Below are 18981 nucleotides of genomic sequence, written 5' to 3'. Positions count from 1 at the left end.
CTCATGAATGGTTAAGACGCGCGATCCCTCACCGGACCCGTATCCCTGGTCAGTCAGCAATCTCTTCTCCTCTTGCGTAAATACCAGGTACAGGGTTCGGTCCCTTCCTACAGGAATGCGCGCGCCTGTGAGACTCTCCACTCGCAAAGATCGGATCTTTGTGCTTGAGCTGTACACGGACTTGTAAACCTCACTGATGGCAAAGGCGACATCTTTGGGGTTACGATGCGTGCACGACAACTCGCACGAAATAGTCGTTATAAGGGTTGGTCTACAATACCGCATTTCGAACAGGTTATCCCTGTCGATGTACGGCAGTTGGTTTATGTCTCCGATGAGGACTACCTTCTCAGCTCCCGATAGTCGGGCGGCCATTACTATGGCTCCGAAATGGTTCATGAGGGCTTCGTCCACCGTTAGGCGGTTGATTTTTAAACCCTCATGGAAGCCATTTACCAGAACGGAGGCCATAGTACGTACCCTTTGCTTGACCTTGTTGCCATAGCGGTGCACCAGTTTTTCTTTTAGATCTTTAGCCGCCTCGACTGTGGTCGTAATCACGACTTCCGTGTCCCCATCGAAGTCCCTGACTATTCGGGTTGTCTTGCCGCATCCTGGTACCCCGTTTATCCACCTATATATATATGTTTGCCATATATGTTTGCCTTGGTCTGGGTGTTTGTGCAGTCCTTGTGGGTCTCCCCACCGTGTCTTGGAGAGCACGTTAAGCCGTCGGACCCGGTTGTTATCGTGTACATCCGATAGCGATCTTTACTCATAAATATATTATTCTATATTATATATCTGCCAACCCGCATTGGAGCAGCGTGGTGGATTAAGCTCTGATCCTTCTCCTATATGGGGAAAGAGGCCTATGCCCAGTAGTGGGATATTACAGGCTGCAGCGAGAGCGATAGCGATTATTCAACTTTATTAATATTTTAAAGTTTTAAGTACCTAATGGGTACTTAAAACGGATAAAAACTGTTTCCACTTTAAACGTTGACCTGTCAGTCAAATCTAACCTTCACAACACTTTACGTTCACATGTATCTGATTGACGTGCTTAGGATCGGATGTTATGTGTGGATATGTGTGCTTAAATGAAATGAGCCTCATTTTTCTCGGACGCTCTAACACTCAAGGTCACGTGCGCGACTTATAGCTAACAGTTTGCCCTAGTCTACGTGATGTCATTGACAAAATGTGTAACAACTTGCTCTTAATAATCATGAATGGAAAGCGTCCCGACAATACATTACATTATATACACATTATCTTACATAATATGAAATTCTCGCGTTACAATGTTAGTTACCACACTCCCACGAAACGGCTAGACCGATTTTTATGAAATTTAGTGTTTATATCGGGTAGGTCTGAGCATCAGCCAACGTCTATTTTTCATACCCCTAAGACACAAGGGGCGGGGATATTAAGGGGGTTAATAATATATATGGCAAAACAACGTTTGCTGGATCAGCTAATATATGAATATATATATAACAATTATCGTGGAAATGTAAAAACCTAATAAGTTCCGAACGACTGCATCAAATGAAGATTTCCTTTTTTGTGATTTTTAATATAAAAACGATATTTTATATATACCTATATATTTATGGAAATAAATAATAATGTGGCGGTACGAAGATCGTCAAAATAAACAACTAGTAAAAAATAAAATGTATATGTACATATACGAGTATAACATACGCACACAGTCTGCTCCAAAGGTTGCAAGCAAGTTGATTTGGTAACAGTCGAATCGAATAGGTATTTTTTTTTAAATAGTGACCACCTGAGTATGGGTGTAAAATATAGTAAACATATTTTACACCCATACTCGGGTTGTGAGTCAAACCCACAAACCTCGTAGCAGAAAGCAGTCACAGCGTAAATATCGCCACTGGTTTAGTCAGAAACTTGATAAATAATACATTATGTAATTGCAGATTTTTCAATTAATCGTATGATTCTCTCCTTTAATTGTTTGTTGTATTTCATTTTATATAGGGATTTAATTCATTTTCTTCAGTTTGAATCTCGACCATTCAATTCAATAAGCGAGCAATTAAAAAATATAACCGTTTTCAAAAGTTTGATCCGTTCGTTCGCTTCTGTTTGCAATTTTTATAGCGCACAAATTGAACGATATCTCCCAGGGGTGAAGCGATGCATATTTTATATTGATTTTAAAATTTGATTATGGTTCGTTATTTAGTAGTACTTTAGAGTATCGAGAAATATTGAAGTAATATAGCTAAATAATATTCATATTTTTAAATCTCTATTTTAGTGAAGAGTCCGATTTTTTCATTTACTTAGCGATTTTTCATTACAATAAATATTTAGTTACAATTTGCGTTTTAGAATATTGTTGTAGTGTTTTTATATTAGTAATTTTGAAATAGTGAGTTACATGTAGTACTAATTACACGAATGTGATCTATCATCGTACGCATGTATATAAATATTATTAATTTGGTTTTATATACTAGACGATTTCCGGCTAAATGTTGAAATATTAAGTTGAAGCGAGACAGCACTCGTTAGACACTTAGCACTAAATTGACTTCCCAATTAACATACATACGCCCTTTATCTATTTTTATTTGCAGGAAATAGGCCTTCGAAACGACCTCCGGTAGACATATTTCAACCTTAAACCGTTATTAATCCAATGTTAAGTCAATTAGGCGTCGAGTCCCTTATTAAGGGCGGATATAGCGGATACGACGCGGGTTTTAAGTGCTTCGGGGCGCGTCGACTCGGAAACTAGGATGTCGGGTATAGTCTAAAATATCAGGCTAGAAGGATAATTATAAAAACAAATTTATATTTATTTATTATATACTAAGAAGTTGGCAAAAAGACATACAGCTCTCCTGATGGTATGCAGATACTGTAGCCTATGGACGTCTGCAATATTAGGAGCATCAGATAGCAAGAACATTTGCCGCCCCAGGAGCCCTGGCTGCCATACTTATCACAGGAACAAAACACTATTTGAGAGCAGTGTTGTTTAGTTGTGGTATACTGTAAGGTAAGGGCTGCCCTAAATTTCGAGCAAGATATTTCCTGCTATGTCCTGAATGAAAATGATGAGAATTAGAATTTTTAACTATCATAGTTTTTGCTTTGTAAATTATCCGCTAAACGAGTCTAGTTGTTGCCGAAAATTGACCACAATTTTTCTGTGTACTGTGTGCTAATAGAATATCGTTGAAAGTGTTTCGAGAGGCGCCGGTCGGAAGGCGAAATCGTGGTCGACCGCGGACTAATGCGTCCCCTGTAACGAGCGTCGAGAACCCTCGAGATACAGGGTTGCCAAATTTGCGATTAAGAGAAAACTTACAAGTTGGCGCCCGAACAATAAATCGAACCCAAGGTAAATTGAAAACGAATAATGCCCCTGAGTTTTATTTTGAATTCGATTATTAGTTACTTAAATCGAATTTTATTTAACGAAGTATTTTTTCGTATTAATATATTAAAAAGTAGTTTTGTGGTGAATAACAAAACTCGTACTGTTTCTTTACGTATATGTTGTTTACCGCATTATAACATATACAATTTTACAGTAAAAATATACCACAGTCTGACTTAAAAAAATATCTATAAAATTATCTATACTAAGGAAAGTTTCAAGTTTGAGTCCGTATGAACTATTGGCATAATAGGTGAAATTTACTTTGCTTGTTTTTGTTAACTTTTAAGTCTATTTTAAATAACTAAAAAAGAAAAGTAATATGCTGTTTGCGATCTGATAAAAAATAAATACAGAAATAGCAAATGGTAAACGACGCACTGCAAAGATGGTTTTTGTTGTTGATAGTGTTGTATAAAAAAAAAGGTGTGAGTTGCAAACAATAAACTATTATAGAGTGAAAAAAATAATAAATATTTCTGATAATAAGGATATTACATATACATACGGGATATTAGAGGCTGAAGCGTAGGGTTTATTTATTTTTCTGTTTTTTTTTTACTTTTAAACATTGAAAAAAAAAATTAAATTATAGCCACAGCCCTACTGAACTTAACGCGGACGAACCATTCAACCACGGGCCTCTAAGCGAGTTCAGTACGTCAAGAGCTTTTGCGAGATCCTTTGAGTATTCAATGATTTTCGGTCACCTGCCGGCCTAGCATGCATACAACGAGATATCTCTTGACGAGAGAGAAAGATTATGTCTACATCGAGTATTTTCTCGATTACCCTAACATGCGCACTACGAGAGACAAAATTCTCTTCCGAAGACTTCGCCTTGTCGAGTAGAGAAACATTATCAACCATAATCACAACTGAATATCATTCTTATTTCTTATGTCGTAAAGTTGAATTTACAAGGTTATTGACCAATTTCAAACGAGTGACACATGTTTTATTTAAAAATGTTCTCGGCCTTTTGGCTAAGATAAAAAGTGTATATCTAATTTAAAAAACTCTAATATGGAAAATAAAACGGCGTAAGTAAATGAATTTAATTATATATGTAAAACAATATGCTCGTGTTGTGCTTTATATCTTGTCGCACATTAGATAATTGTAATTCTATCACGCATTGTTTGTTTGTTTTTTTTTTTTTTTTTTTTTTTATTTTTAAAATTTTTTGAATTTTTGATTTTTTTTTGATTATTGATTTTACTTTTATTCTATTTAATTTTATTTTTAGTTATTGATTTTTTTAACATAATTTTGTTTTGTTTTTTATTCTGAATGTTGTCTTGTCTTGTTGTACTAACCCAATATGGACTTATACTTTGGTCTAAAATAAAGTATTATTATTATTATTATTATTTAGAATAAGAAGCAACAGGGCGCAAATACGTTTTTTGTGTCATTATATGGCACACTTCACTCGACTTTTCGCATTTCCCGCTCTTCGTATACCGAAATTATATAATTATAATAGGGAAACGCCATGGTATACAAAAAATAGGCACCCGGTTTTATTTATTTTTTATTTATCGTCTTTCTCGTCGATAATATTGAAGACGAGAAGTTTCTCTTCCTAAAACGACAAAATTCGACAAAATTACGATGTCATGTTAGCTTCCGTAGAGATAAATATCACAGATCACTAAAATTTAATGATTATCTCTTCTTGACGTAACGAGAAGAGTATCGCGTGCACGCATGTTAGCTACTGTAGATATAAAGAGATAATACGAGAAAAGGGGTCGACAAAATTTTGTCGTGGCGTGCATGCTAGGCCTGCTGGATTCGCAGCGATCGGGTTAAGTCGGACTCAGTCCTTTTATGTTATCAAATTACGTGTATATGATTCTCTACTGACTCTCCAAATATAAAAAGGATGGGTTATATAGAACGTACATGTGTTATTAAGGGTTGATATTCTTATTTGATATTTTAAATTAACCGAAGATCGTATTGTATACGAGCATTATTAAGATAAGTTACAAGCTAAAATATCATCCCAAAGAAAATCTTATAAGTTATTTTTGTCATGTAATATATTTAGTTTTCATAATTTTGGTTTGAATTTTCCTCATAATTTCGGGTGTAATTTATGGCGCAAGGCCTATACAAGCATGAATCGTTGTTATGCCCCCATTTATAAATGTTTTCCATTGTTCACAGATTCAGTGACGCCAAGATAAACAGAAAGGTAAGAAGCGCTTTGTAAATAGAAATCGTAAGAAAACACATTACCGGCCCTAATGGAAACGAAATGAAAAAAGTATGCGGTAAAAAGAAGCCATTAAACATTTTCAATAAAAGCCGGTCGATGTCATCTCTTTCAGCCATTAATTCAGCTATTGTGAGTAACGTTGGGCTATCGGGTGCCGTTTCAATCAATTGACCCCGTGCCACGGAGACGTGTGCTCAAAACTAGCCCGGAATCATTACTTTGGCCGTTATTAACGAGTGGTGAACCTAATGGGGACGATTTGGTTTCGAGATAAATTTAATGGGATGTTCCCGATAAATCTATGTCGTTTCGGCTATTTATTAGGTAATGCCACTAGAACCACTTTCGCTGTCACATATTTTTAATGATTGGAAAAGATTTTATCGATTTTAAACGAATACCTTAGTATTTCATTATGAAATATATTAGCTATATTTGAATATTATGCTCCTCTTAAGATACTTCGACTTTACATTTTTGACTGGACACGTATTAAGAGTACCTGTCCTATCTTAGGTGGGAGATAGATATCATGTTAAAATAAAAAGTGTGAACGATATTTAAAAATGTAAAATCAGATTATTTATTTTATCTGTGCAAAGCATAATTCTTAACAATTTGGCACAATTTGGCCATCCTATTACCTTGTATGAACAATATGAATTCCCTCACAATAATGATTACTGCATTGTTTGGTTTTGGATGTCAGTCTGTTTAAACGATGGCATACATTGATGTCGGGCAAGGTTACCGGTCTTCTGACAGGATGGCGGCGTTTATTTTATCATATTGATATATAGTTTTATGAGTTTTAAACTTAGTTTGATGCGATATGTCCGTTGGCGTTCGTTTCGAGCTTTGTCATTGATTAAGAGTCTTCCTTACTTGAGTCAATCAGCTGGCATGCTAGTAATGGTTTAAACATACCGTAACAATGCGAATAACATTTGTCATTACAGTGATTCCAATATATATCTATATGAACATCTGCAGGTTAGCTCATACATGATTACTATCTATGATTTTACTAATGTTTTAACGGTAATAATTAATAAGCCCGTTGGCGCAGTTTGTAGTGGCTCTGTTTTCTGAGGCGTGAATTTGATTCCTGCATGAATCTGGGTGTAAATAATCACATAATAATCACCTCAGTTAAATAATATAAACATCAGCATTTAATTTTAACATAGATTTTACCCACCTTTATTAATTCTTATCAAAAAGTTACAACCGAGTGGAGATACCATTATATCACTAGATAATTTTAATTGAAATTTTTCCAATTATTATTAGCCATCAATCAAAATATCACAATATTATCGTTATCAGATTTCAGATATATCAATTAAATTGATAAAAATTAATTTATTTATTCAAGGTAGTTGAATAAAATTCTAATACCCTCAAGATATTTGACTAAAATATTTATAAAATAATGATTTTAAAGACCAATCTAATTGGTGAAAAGTTTTCTTGTTATATTTCTATATTAATCGAATGGAAATTTTGTTGCCGATTACACCAACGTATTAACTAAGACCAGATACAAATAACGTGTATTTTTAAAGGAAATAATACCTAGTCGAAATTTAGCAATACTAATTGATGAGTAGGATCCTCGATTACAGCTGATTTTTTTTTCTTAAATATAGGGTAAAACCGGGATAGATGCCTCACTTTTTGAAATAGCCACCTAATTTTAAAAATATGATTTTTATACGAATAATTTTTATTAATGTAGCTAGCTCAATCCTTTATGTTGAATTATGACTATTTTTTTTCAACCTGGCCAATGCAGATTAAGCAGAAATTAGCTTTTCGTGAACCCTTTTTTTGAGGATAGATGCCTACCTATATGGATAGTTGCCCCCACCATGAAAATAGTGAGTAGGATAGATGTCCTTTAAACCGTGTAAACGAAAAACCCAAACCAAATGTTAGGTTAGGTTAGTTCTACTCCTAAAACATCGATTGTCTCCAAGAAACATGGGCCATAGCAATGAAAAAAATTTTGTGTTTTATATCTTTTAATTGTTATAATTAGAATATAATTTTTATATCACACAGATTACTATACCTAATTAAATTTTTAGAGCTTTTGTTTAACTAAAATATAAATTCTTAAGTTTCAACATGATATATATATACCTATATATATATATATATATATATATATATATATATATATATATATATATATATATATATATATAAATTTAATTAAATTTTACAAGCATTTATTCAACAAACGTATAAATTCTTAATTGTTGGTCTAAAATATTCATATCAAGTGTCAACATGCACATTGCACAATCATACTTTCTCATCGAAAGCTGACTGAAGGTTTTCTATAGTCCAAGAACATACTCGAGCTCGCATTTCTTCCTTTCTTTTATATTTTCGTGGCATAGTTCTGCTAGAATCAGTGAAACATCCAAACATAAATATACGTAAATACATAAAAAATATAACAAACACAAAAAAAATTATACATATAAACTTACTCTGTATAAGGTGAATGAAGGGATAGATAACCTATACCTCAAAAAATCAGGGCAACTATCCTATGTGATTGGGATAGATGCCTACGTATTTTTTAAATAAATTATAAACAAAATAGCATCTATTTACAACTATATGCAGACTCAATGACCCAGTATATAGACGTGATAAAAGATATAACGGAATTTATTACTATTTATAAAATTATACAACCTTAAATACTAACCTTTAAAACTTTGACGTGTTTGTAAATTTCGCCACGGAGAAAATTACACACACGATCCAAACGCGTCCTTGCCACACGAATATCTGTGAATATCTGAGGGACGGGGTGACTTCGACTCCTACTTATGCGATTATTTTTTTTTTGTGAGTTCGGGATGTTAGGTTTTTAGCACATGAGGCATCTATCCCACTGCGTCATCTCTCCCGGTTTTACCATACCCAACATGAGCCAAGTCGAATTAGAACGATCACATGTTAACTCACGACATTAATTATCTGAACAGATATTTGCTCCTTATTATTTTCTACCATTTGTAAGAAATAGTGAACGTTTTTTAAGTCTACCAATATAATCCAACCGTCATATTCCGACATCACACTTTATCATTAAAGTTGACTTATTCAGATTATAGAAACGCCTAGCAGTCCATAAATATACTAGTAGAAAAGAAATCCTTCTTTCCAAATTTTTGTTTTAAGTGAAACATAAAACTTCAATACACCAGGACTTTCCAGGTGCACACATGCCCACGGGTGACAGTGTACAAAAATTATCAGGTTGTTGCTTGCTCATTTTTTTTTTAATCTATAAGGAAAATTTTCTTTTATGGAATTATTTATTTATCAGTAGCGTGCATATATTTCCAAACTACATATTTTATGCTTATCTGAAATATGGTCTTCATAGTGAAAATGCTTTTTTCCAGTTTTGACAGTTACAAATGTACATCATTTATGTATGAACATGTGGCAGGATGTTGGATATATTTTATTCTTACCGATAAAGTAGTTACGAGATATCGAAGTGCACCAATATAAAAAAAAGAAAGTTTAAAAGTTATCACTCGAAGCCAGTATACTCTACAAATAAATAAATAAAAATGTAAATAGTTTTGTCCCCCTGCAACTATCACGGAAATTAATAAATATGACAAAATTTGTTTTCTTTTTTTTTAATTTTTGTTCAGACGTTATGTAAACGATTGCTGTGGCGAGTTTTAGAAATATGTATCTATTTAATGAAAAAGATTATTAGATGACAGATGCCACTGCATTCTGGTAAACTCTATCCGTAATGAAATAACATTATTTTAAATATTTTTAATCTATTTTATCGATAGTTTTTATCCGGTTAAAAGTAGCTTCTATTATTTGTGTCGCATCTCCAGATCATATTAGCAGATTTCGTTGCAAGATAAATGATTTCATAGACATTCTAGATCAGGAAATAAACAGTTCATTCGTCGAAATACGAACACAGCTGGTTTTATATAAAAAAGTTGAACAACTGTTGTTATTATGTTTTTAACATAGTGGCTATCTCGAGTCTCAACGGTCCGCTGTGAACCGTTGTACGACCGAGCATCTGGTTACACGAGTTTTTTTTTTATAAAGTTTATACTCGTACAGTCTCACGGAGTGCATTCTAAGACTTTTGATTACAAACAATTTTCAGAAAAGATACAATCAAATTTGTAAAATTGTAATGTGTGGAACTTGTTTCTTTGAGTCAGTCTTGTTTCTCTAAACACAATTAAAAAATATTATCACATTTTAACAACTTTAGCTGACTTATAGATTACAACATAATACTTAATCTATATTAAATAGTTGTTTATATTATTTTCTCACCATAAAATTACTTACCTTCAGTCCACACCAATTCCACAAATAAGAAAACTTCATTGGACCGACGCTTGTGTTGAGTACACACAGTCATTATTTTTTCTCTCTGAAAAACACAAACACAAACACAATCGTCAAATCGATGCCTTTAAAGTTTCAGTTTTACATTGTCCAAGAATATGCTATAAATAACCTCTTTAGAAAGAATGCCTTTTAGATTGCATTAATCCGATATAGTTTGTACACTATGAAAATATATGTATATAATGTGTCTTTTACCAGGGTCGTCCTGAAAGTCTAATGTAGGTAACCTAATATGTAATATACGGGTATGAGATTCCCAAGCAAAAAAAAAATATTTTCTGGCAGGTAACAAAATGCCGTCACTCGTCTATATTCGAGTATATTTTGTTAGAGTGGCAGAGATCGAAAAAAGTACTTAGTATTATTTGTAAATTAAAAAAAAAAACCCTGTAATAAGATTTGAAAAAATGTTACTTTAACCGTGATTGTCCAAGTTTTTTTTTAATGTAAAATCTTGTCGTGTTAAGTAATCTTGTTTCTAGTCGAGGAAGGAATACCTACTGACTGACCTTAGAGCATTGCTAGAAATCGTGTATTGCTCTCTTGTCTAAACATATAAGGCGTGTGTTCAATTACGAGTGAACTCGAAACTATGTTATTATACTTAAAATAGAATACCTTTTTATAAATAGCTACTAAATGTTTTTCCGTAACATCAAATATACCTGTATTTATAAAATATCACTCAATATTCAAGAAATAATTTCATTAATGCCTCTGAAAGCCGATATTCTAAATATACTTTATAAGCTATAAACTGTCTGTATCTTTTTATTTAGCGCAGAAATGGAGTAAATGTTTGTAAATTAAACCCACATTGAATTTAGATCGTTTGACCCGATTTCAAAATATATATATATCATGTATGTTCGGGGATAACTTCGTCGTTTACGAACCGATTCTTGATAATTCTTTTTTTGTTGAAAAGATGATATCCTAAGTGTGGTACCATGATAAAGAAACCAGGATCTGGTGATGGGATCCCAGAGAAATCGAGGGAAACTACTGGGTGATTTTTAATTTAATCGAAAGCCGATGTTTATCATGTGGTCACATTTAAATTTCATCGAGATCTGAGTACAACTTTTGGGGTAATCTTTGATAATACGTATTTACTTGACTATTTTTTCGTCTACCTAGGTTGTGTTACTTTGAAGTCGGTTTTTTCTTCGTTGGCCAGTAAACACAATTATTTGTCATTAAATCGTGCTTACTTTATTTATTCGAATAATTAATTACTTAATGAAAAATTTAATTCATTCAACGTAATAAACATAAATAAAAAAGATAAAATTGAAATAATTAATTACTTAAAAGACATATATCAAAAGACTTGTCACATTCTTTATATATAAGTATATAGTACCAGCAAACTTACACATATTGTGTAATATATATTTGTCTATTGGTGAAAACTAAATGAAAATCCGTTCAGTGTATTATAAAGCTTTCCGCAAACAGACGGACGAGACAGGGGACTTTTTTATCATGTGAATCTCTAATAGATATTAAAATATGTATGGATAGACATTACAATATTAAACCTGAATAACGTCCTCATCAAATCAAAAGCGTTTCTCTATATTGTAGTTCTGTAGTCATTCGATAGTTATAGTTAATCATTTAAACTGTGAAAACGTGACACATCGAATTATTTTTATATTTACCCATATTTTATGGACTGGAATGTAAATGTAAATAAACCTATAATAATAAATGAATATAAAAAAAGTCTTATGTAACTTCCTTACATCTGCATCCGTGGACATTACTTTATCGCACAACTAAATCTTTTAGAACTAGCAGACGATGTGCCAATTTTGTATAGTTCAAGCGATTTAAGATTCAGTTTTCGCAACAATGACTATATAAATACTGATTTATAAATTATTATTTCTGTAATAAGAATAGACACACAAAAAAACATCTTCTTTGATTTTAACAGAATTTACATAAAACTGTCAATTTACTTTTGTAATACTTTCTACTAGTAGCTTCATATATCATTTAAAATAAGAATTACAATTATCTAATAGAAACGACAAGAAAAGTCCCGTCACATCGTAAGCATTTCCTACTTAACTAAATTGGTTAATATAATTTATATTTATCGTGTTCTATGAACAAAACAAATGAATAAAACAGAAAAATATACAATACAATGAGATCATTTGAAACTACTTAATGCATGTCCGTGATTTGATGAAGACGTAACCTTCGCTATTAAAATCTTTGCACCCGTGTAACACGACCCAAAATCGTGAGGCTCGAACGGAACAAACAGAGTAATCAATTAACCATTCAAAGTTCATTACATTCAATGTAATGTATGACTTGAAAGTGAAGGTGTTAAAGCAGGTAATATGAGTAGGAGAAAATACAAATATGATCAGCTAGATAATTGTTTAACACTCTCGCCTGTATGTAATATTCCGCTAGTATAGATTCTTTTTTTTTATAATATGTATGTGATTATATACAATTGTGAGTAAGTTCGACACAACAGTATTAATAATTAAACAGTAGAGTATCTCAAAGTTGAGTTTGGAATTATATTTGGCTATATTAAGATAGACTCCGTATATGACTTTGAAAAACAACCACACGCAGGTTTTTGTAATCAATTCTAATACTTTACTAAATTAGTATACAATACATTTGTATCACAAAAGAAATAAAAACTCAATCTGTAGATAGAATTTAAAGTTGAACACTACGAGTACAGTATATTCGATCTTTTATTTTCTAGTCTGTCTACATTTAGGGATGTGATTAAGAAGATTTAATGAATAAATTAAAATACGTTTTGTGCGTGAAATGATCCCTTAAATTAGAATCCTTGGGTAGATAGAAAGTTTTAACAATATACCACTGTTGGAACCACGGTCGTATCAAACGAATAGAAGTTTTATTTAGATTTTATTTCATTGGTAGTTTAACATGATTGTAGCTTATTTTAAAGAAAAAATATTTTGTTCAAATTTGAAAATGTGAATTTTCTTGAGATCTTTGATATCCTTAAAACAATTACTGTACGCTTTAAAAGCAGTGATTTGAATGTTTTTTGTTTTTGTTGAACCCCTCAATCTGGTATTTCCTTATATTAAGGTTTTTTTCTTGAAACCAACAACGTCAAGGTCCAAAGCTGCTGCGAAACTTAATAACAGTTGCTGTTAATTCATTCCACATACTAAATGATCTCATACTTTTTAGACTCCGCGGTACTTTGGTGCTCACTTGTATATTTAGTTTTTTATAAAAATAAGAGAATAAACAAGCAATTTTTACTTTTATTTGGTGTATTTTCAATCTTATGTCTGTAAAGGATTTGTTTCCGTTCGTCAAGTTGTAAATAAACATGAATAACTTATACAAATGCTTATTACACTTATGTTTAAATCGTAAGTAGGTAATAGGATGTATTAAACATAAAAGTTAACGGCATTACTGTTTTGATATAGTTTAATGCAATGTACATATACGTGTAGGATAGGAACTTATACGGTAGGTACGAGTAGATACGTACTTGTGATCTGTCAATAGTATTTTTGAGACAAGAAAAAAATTAAATGATACTTTTAATGTAATTTAATGCTTGCAAAATTTTAAGTAAAATGCAGCTAAACCGCGGAACGCATGAATAGTAGTCCTTATACCGTGCCCACTATAAGCCACGTAACAAATTTATCTTCCGACCTTTTATCAAAATACTTTTAATTAAAAAAAAAACCTTTAATCGTAGTATGTGAAATAGTGTTTTTTTTTTTTAAATACAATAAAACTTTTAACTTAGTTTGCTGGTGTGATCGAACGAATTTCAGAATTTACTCATTTCTGAGTTATTAATTTGTTATCAAAGGCTATTTCTAGCAACTATTGTTTTCTAGTATATGTATTATCCTCCGAAATAAGAATTAGTGAACTTAAGTAGGTACTTGTTCTATATTATTTTAACTGCAATCAGATTTAATTGTGTCAACATACATATACTGCCTTATGTAACAAATCTAAAAAAAGAGTTTCGATAGAGATTTATCTGCAAGAGAGATAAAATAGAATATAAAATATCACGCTTTCATTTATGGGGTCGAAAATGTAATCTTAATTGTCAAATAATCTGAACTAGAACGAATCTGACTACTTTCCAAATAGTTGAACCATGAGTGACTAGTTGTAAATGTTTGTAAATTATAACTTCAATTCATAAAACTGTTCATAAACTATGTAAAAGTCATCTAAATTACTGTCAATTTGATGCAGTAATATGCAGTTATTTATAACTATGTATATTTTTGCAAATGTTTAAAAAAAAACATCAAGTACAAATACTAAATTTTAGACTATTTTTTTTTAATTTTCTGTTTTTTTTTTTTTTTTGTTTTTAGAAAATTTGCATCGTGCTAATTAAAATAAAGATTGCAATGCTGTCGAGTTATTTAGTACTCAACTCAATAACTTACTTTTTTTTTAATATACAAGTATTAATATTTATACAAAATATTTTAGAAATACTAGGTCATGATTATTTGGAGTTCCTCATAAATATTAAATTACGAGATAGAATAACATCCGCTACTTTAATTACAATAATTTTAATTACAAATTAAAAAAAAAATAAGGAATATAGATATTCCAGATTACTAAACTGTTTTTAAGTATGTATGTTAGTATTTCGATGTTTTCAGTGACACGAGAGTAATTTTCACTTTCTACAGAAAATAATTGATATTCTTTATACATTTTGAAAATAAGTAAATTTCCGCGTTAGCAATTTACATTATACAAAAATGACCTTAAATGTAAGCAACAATAGTTGCAGCGTAGTGTCGTCGTTACTGACACCGTAAACAGCCTACTTTCTATCATTTTATAGCAAAATCAAACAACTTATGAGTATATTTGTCTAAAAACGATGATTTAACCCACAAAAACATGTGAAGTTATGACTCAAATAAAATATTTAACTGGGAAAAATAGTCTTTAACAATACCGTGTAGTATGTTAACTAAACAAATAGTTCTTTATACATCAGCGCTACTTAATCCTCAAACTTTTACTTAAACGCTATTCAAACCCAAAACGCTTTTGTGTTTATAACGTAGATATCCAAATGAATTATGAGATATTATGTAAATCCACCAAACTGCAGCGTTGGAGCGCAGTGAATTGTCTACGTACATATATCCCGTTCTTAATAGAATAATAATAATAACGTTTGTGTTCAGCTTACTGTTATTTACTGTTAATATATGATTATGGATTTTTTTTTTCAATTATAAGTTATATATTATTTTATGACCATAATCACGAAACTGTTTACAGTACAATTGGATTGTGATTTTTTTTGTATTATTGTTAAATGTTTTTTTAAGTATGATGTAATAGTGATTAATAATAATAATTTTAGTACCAATTAGTTAGAATAGCTTTTAATCACGACTTAACGTTTAATTACGTCTCATTCCTCCAGTGACCATGACTTGTGCAACTTCGTCGAAACATCAAGAATCTCACAATAATAATCGCAGAAATCCCCGTTTGAATTAAAGTATTACTTTTATTTTATTTAATTCCAATTTTTATTTTTCACGTCTAAATTGAAGTGTTATTTTACGCTATCACGGTCACTTAATAGTATTGACTTTACTTAAGTATAAGTTAAAATATTTTAATACATTTTCTTGAATGTTTGAATATCATCATCAATTCTTTATCAACTAAATAAATGTATGTCGGCAAATTTACTTGCTACGTGAAGCTTCATTTACTATCAGCCACATCGATGTTATGTGTATATTAACTCTTTCATTGAACGTCGGCCCAATTAAATCCTGCGAATAAGCAGCGATACGCAGAGCAAAGCTGTGGTATCATTAAACGATTCAATCCAGTCAATTATGGCGTTTCGAGTGCGTTGTGTAAATACCACAGTTTTTTTATGACATCGTCATTGTTCCATTTTAATTAATTAACTTTTAATAAACGATAGGGCTATGGGAATAGTAGTAGTTTGTGTGTTGTTGTGTATTTAGACTAGAATTTATGTCAGCTTAAAAAGGTTTGTTGAATCATTGAATTTTTAAAGTTAAGCTTGTCTTGAAGCGTGTATGTATGCCTGTTATTTATTATAAATATAATTTACTAAATCTTCTTTTTGTGACATTGATATGGCAATCGTGAGTCGAGCAAGATATGTTGGTATGTCATATTTTTTATATGAAATAAATTATAATTCTTTACAGAAGAAAAAATTGTTTAACTGTATTTCTTGTCATTCACACGCAGTTTCTAGCAATAATTAAAATTCTGGCCAAGATGATTGAAAGCTTCTTTACCCATTTTTCTTTTACTAGAATGTAAGAAATATTTGCCGTCGGTCAATTTGTAAAAATTATATACCTAGGTATGGTTATAAAAATTGTTTAATCTACAAAACGTCTATTTAAAAGTAATGTTAGATGAAAATCGTGAGTAAAAACAGATACGACCAGTGAATACTAAATTCTAGCTCACCTATACCTGAAATATTCATCGAAAAATCCACAGAAGATATTTCAAGTTGAACTACCCTCCAATATGAAAACGTTACCTTTTTTCACGCTAGCACTAACAATTTTGTGTTGCAGACAAAGCCGTACAATTTTTTTTTATTATACGTGACTCAATATTATTAACTTGGAAAATAAAAAAGCTGGAAGGAAAGTAATTTAAGTCGTGTCAAGCCCAGTCCGCTGCAGGACATTTATAAGCGACGTAATAATTTTAGTTTATAGCCTTATAACCATTGTGATTCTTGTTTAAAAATTGTCTAAGATGTCTTCTTTTTAAGTAGCTATTACTTGTTTAGCGAATTTTGTGTTTACGGTTATAAGTTACTTCACTGTTAAATTTAAAGGTACCATTGCGTGATATTTTATCGTCAATAATCTGCCTTAATACATAGTCTATAAGAATAGCCCTTTATTTAATTTATTCAAAAAATATCGTAAGGTAAGGTTTGAGTGTACGAATAGAGAAACATAACATTTTTTTACATTAATATACTTTTGGGGAGTATTTTTTTCAATTTCCTACTCGTATACTCTAAAAGATTACTTTTCCATTGCCTTCCTGCTAATCATTATGTGTTATTAAGTAATTTCATTTAGTGATTTTTAAACGTTTGTTGTTATTTAATTGTAATGCGTAATAAAAATGCTATTATTTTGATTACATTTACTACTTACTGCCTTTCACAGTTTTTACTCTCTGTATTCTGATTTTATTATTTTATTTGTATTCTGTTACAAACACTTTTCAACTATTGTATGTAATCTTGGTCGTATTCTGGGTTCCCAACTGAAAGCTGCCCACTGCTAGCATCTTAAGTTATTTTTATTGATCTTCAATAGTCGTGAAGTTTTCTTTAGAAATCAAAACAATAATTATAAAAAAAAAAAACCGTTCGGTGTCGTGGGACACCAGATAGGAGCGAAGTTCCTTATTATAATATATAAATTTCAAGTTCTATTCGAGGTAATAATAAAATTACACGATTTATTTTACGGTATACATTGTTTATTATGATTTTTATCGATAAAAATTAAAAACCTCTTAATCCTAAACTCGACAAATTTATTAATTAATTTTAGAATACAAATGTTATATAAGGTACACTTATAACACAGAACTGTTACACATAGATATTAATTTAATATCGTGTATAGTATATTTCAATTGCAAATTAATCAGTTGTTAATTGATCGTAGCGCGCGTTCACGCCATTCAATACGAGACTGAGATTATTATTGACTTATTATGAGCTATCATTCAGACGATCCAATAATTATCCAATGAATCACACATTAAGATAATAATTATTAAAACCGTTCGTTGATTATGCACCGAGTAATTTGATACTGAGACGACCCTGCGAAGACACGGGACTAATCTGTATTTGGATTAAAGATTAATTTAGTTTTTGGTAAACGAATACGGTTGAAGAGCTTATGCTTCTTTGGTACTATAGATTGTCGGGTGTACATGTTTTGAATTATTTTTAAAATGTATTTAAAACTGTAAAAAATCATTATAATTTGTACATTTAGGTTGGTACTTGTACCACGGCAGCAGAGACATCATCGAAATAAAACTTCGTGAATTCGTCCCTGTGAAACGCCATGTAAGCTACATAATATGATGTAAATTAAGATTGTATTGATTACAATTATTGTCTGATTCAATTTATTTCACTTGAATGAGTTGGTGTACAATTATTTCCTTGATGATAATATCTGTGCCGCTTCGTTACATTCGCTGAAAGTTGCTATTTGTATCATTCGCTTCTATCATCTATATGAAGTTATGTATGTATGAATAATGACGTTATGCACTTATATAACTTAATATTTTCGTTTGTATCCATTATTGGATAATATTACCATTTATTTTAAAATCAATCGACTGTTACTATAACATTTCCCTAACACCTTAGCAACAATAGAGCGTTTGTGTATGTTAGACATATTTTGTTAGGAAATTAATATCCTTTTTTTTTTCAAATCAATATACAGTTATCCACGTAGACGCATTAATAGTAGTTAATCAACACAAGTAATGTCCCGTGGTATAAGTAAAATTATGTTTTAAATTACATTTAAAAATAGCGGGAATAGTTGAAAAAAAAACCTTACTATTATGCAAGGATGGGCTTAATACCTCACAAATGTCATTAGTAGAATTCCCGAGGGGACGCGGGGCGGTCGTTGATCTTTCGCGTTGCCTTGCAGTTTGCATTCTAGGTTGTGTGTGCGATACACTATCCGTGCTGTGCGGCTAAGGTTATGTTACACGGACTTTATTTTTATATATTCCTTTGTGTGCAACGAATTTTTAAATGTTAAAT

General features: G+C 31.3%; 1 protein-coding gene across 1 annotated transcript in view; it reads left to right on the top strand.

Annotated features, from left to right (window-relative positions):
- The window catches only part of LOC123656359 (putative polypeptide N-acetylgalactosaminyltransferase 9), a 144483-nt gene that overhangs the window by 110922 nt on the left and 14580 nt on the right, over positions 1-18981 (top strand). The window contains exon 3 of the mRNA XM_045592050.1: positions 5609-5636. The gene's annotated coding sequence lies outside the window, so the exon portion shown is untranslated. The remainder of the gene's footprint in view (positions 1-5608; positions 5637-18981) is intronic.

Source organism: Melitaea cinxia, chromosome 9 (assembly GCF_905220565.1).
Source record: "Melitaea cinxia chromosome 9, ilMelCinx1.1, whole genome shotgun sequence".
NCBI lineage: Eukaryota > Metazoa > Arthropoda > Insecta > Lepidoptera > Nymphalidae > Melitaea > Melitaea cinxia.
This window is presented reverse-complemented; position numbering and strand designations above follow the sequence as displayed.